The sequence below is a fragment of the Erpetoichthys calabaricus genome, chromosome 3 (genome assembly GCF_900747795.2).
Source record: "Erpetoichthys calabaricus chromosome 3, fErpCal1.3, whole genome shotgun sequence".
NCBI classification, from domain to species: Eukaryota; Metazoa; Chordata; class Cladistia; order Polypteriformes; family Polypteridae; genus Erpetoichthys; species Erpetoichthys calabaricus.
In genome coordinates this window covers 233,955,847-233,959,244 of record NC_041396.2, presented here as the reverse complement: position 1 = coordinate 233,959,244, position 3,398 = coordinate 233,955,847, and positions in this window count along the sequence as shown.

Sequence of the window (3,398 nt, the reverse complement as noted above, 5' to 3'; positions counted from 1 at the left end):
ACATAGTATGTGTTGTTACTTGTGTTGGATATAACTGCTATAAACAATGAATGGCCTGATCCTATACTTTGTTTTTGTTTCACTAATGTTATAATTGCTTCACCTGTACAAAGTGTTTTCCAAAGTCAGCATGCTTATAAGGTATTTAATATTATTAATCCAAAAAGAAACTACTTTATCTCATTATTCATAAACTCTCATCTTCTTGCAGGTATTCTTAATCCCATTATTTTTATCATTATGTTCCCTTCAGCTTTTTTTTCTTTCCTGCAGATCGCTCTCAAACTCACCTCTTGGTGTCTTCCATTTTCATAACTGTTTTTCTGGCATTTTGCTTTGTTTCCCTATTGATAACTTTGTCAAATTTGTTTTCTGCTGCATCTTATATTATCTCCTCTTTTCCTTTGTTGCCCTGTCTACATCCACATATTTATTTACAGCCTCTTTGTTGTACTGTTGTTTTTAAACAGATTTCCTCCATCATATCTCAGTTACTCTTGCTAAAATCTCAGCTGTCATACTGTAATCATCCTTCAGCTATAGTACATTTGGTACTTCCTCTGAATTTTCTTTATAGGTTTGATGGAAAGATTTCCCACAACAAAGCAATGTTGTGACAAACAAAACTCTCAAGGTATCACTTTGTATCTTTTCTCTATGTCTTTCCTCACCAATTAGCAGTATAACCATCTCCTTACACAACAATAGTTAAATGTCACTAACTTTGCATCCCCAAACTCCAGAATCCTCTTGCTCTCAGTATTCTAAGCTATAGCCCTCATAGAGTGCCTTATTACCATCTGTACTGGTTCCAGCATGCTCATTTAGGTTGTCCAGTATGAACACCTACTCCTGAGGAAAACCAGACAACACCCCCATCAGTCTTTCCAGAGATTTCTCTTTCTTTATTTATTTATCCCAACCTGTGGGTTTTTTTTCCCCAACAGTATAGTCATCTATTACTTATCAACAAACATCTTAACAATGACAACATGCTCAATTGTACTCTTTACCTTTACCACTTTGTCTGCCCGTTTTGTTGAATCAAATATACCAATCCCAGCCCTATCATAACTGGTTCCTGTCAGAAAACATGTACAGTTAAAGCAGGAGACTGAATTGGAATGGTGTTAGAAGGTTCTGGATTTGGATTGTTGACTGTCATGTGCATCATAATGGTGTGTGAAGGGTAGATTTCAGAAAATTGGAAAAGAATTGCACTCATTTCAATATGCAAAGAATGGGTAATCTGTTTGTTTGGGCTACTGGGCTATTGGAGATGGTGTCTGGCAGGGTACTGCAAGGATTGTGTGTAGCAACCGTGTCCATTCCATCTGTTCTTTAAGACATAGATAGAGCGAGTTTTTAAAGTAATCAACATAAGTTAGGAAACCTGTACAAATTGTTTGATTCAACTTGCAAGGCTTATTTTACTTAAATTGCTGCTGAACATCTGTAGGATGTAACCTATTAGTTTTTCCCTGAAAAAGTCTATTTGTAATATGCCTAAATTTACTTTTTTTTCAGATTGTGCTAACCTAAACTTTTCACCATTTTAAGTCATTCATTGCATTTCAACTTAAATTTGAAGAAAAACTGAGGTGTTCCAAATCTTTTGACCAGTACTGTGTGTGTGTGTGTGTGTGTGTGTGTGTGTGTGTGTGTGAGAGGAAAGAAAAGATGACACTAAAGAAAGAATATACAGTATCTCACAAAAGTGAGTTCACCCCTCACATTTTTGTAAATATTTTATTATATCTTTTCATGGGACAACACTGAAGATATGACACTTTGATACAATGTAAAGTAGTCAGTGTACAGCTTGTATAACAGTGTAAATTTGCTGTCCCCTCAAAATAACTCAACACACAGCCATTAATGTCTAAACTGCTGGCAACAAAGTGAGTACACCCCTAAGTGAACAATTAGCCATTTTCCCTCCCCGGTGTCATGTGACTCATTAGTGTTACAAGGTCTCTGGTGTGAATGGGGAGGAGGTGTATTAAATTTAGTGTTATCACTCTCACACTCTCTCATAAGATATAATAAAATATTTACAAAAATGTGAGGGGTGTACTCACTTTTGTGAGATACTGTACTTAGGTTCTTTTAATATCGGCTGGACACTCACAATTTTACAATATTCGAAGGAGAGCTACTATCAAAAAGCGTAATACTTCAGTTGCATTGCTTCACATTAATTTCAAAAGGTGCCAGCAATTGTGGCACGTGTTTTTGTTAAACTATTTGTTTCTTGATGAGGGCTTTGTTTTTCTTTGAATGAACTTGTTTCAATTAAAAGTCAGATGTTTTATTTTTTCAGTGCAAGATGATGGTTCTTCAATAGTGATTGTTTTTCTAACCCTTCTTACTAATTTTTACAAGGGTTCCAATAATAGTGGAGGGTACTGTGTATGTATGGATAACGCTTTTTCGAACACACTTAATATTTTTTTATGCTCACTTTGATGACCTGACTAAATATTTTGCTCCTAGATCACCTTGCGATGCAGTGGATTGGACCCTCCATAGGATGCATACACAGGTTTTTGTCACTGAGAGTATTGAAAGCTTATGCTTCTTATTTGGTAGGTGTTTATATAGATATCTTTAACACATCTCTGGCCCAGGCTTTTGTTCCACATGTATTTTAAGTATTCAGCCATTGTCAAAACCCAGAGGTAACCTGTTTAAATGATCTTCGTACTATACCCATGTGATGGTGTGGGTCGGCTCCCTCTTCCATTTTGGGATCCTCTTGAACCCACCACCGCCAATAATGTGCTTAGTACTTGTATTTAAAAAAAAAAAAAAAAACTAAATAAAATAAGTGTCCCAAAAAATGTGGTGCTTCAAGAAAGTAATCGAGTTAAAAACATGAATTTGTGGAGGTTACAATCATTCAAACAATCCATTAAAAACAAGGTTAAAACTCAGCTGGTAGGAAAGTGTCCTTTCTAAAAGCCCAGTGCATTGTCGTTTTAATTGGTGGGAGCAGTGGATTTGCCGTAACAGCAGGTGCAGCTGACTTTCCCCAGGTCTGGATCCCTGCCATCCCACGGCTACGGTAAGGCTACCTTTCTAGACCTAGGCTTGGGTCCCCAATGGCAGTGGCACTTACATGGGCCTCTCCTCCCAAGCCTCCTTGACCCCCGCTGCCTTCCCAGTTTTCTGTGGAGAGATTTTCGCGCTCATAGTCACTTCTGTTCCTCAGACATGTTCAGCTGGAGTGACCCGATTCAACCCCCACTAGCGACAGCCACACACTCTTCTCCATGGGCTCTATTCCCAGCTGCCTGCCTTCTCTTTCCCAAACCCACTTTCTTCGGCTCGCTTACACCAGCTCATTCTACCTTCTGCCCTCTCTCTTTCCCTCCCTTTAAACTCCACTCTCTTCT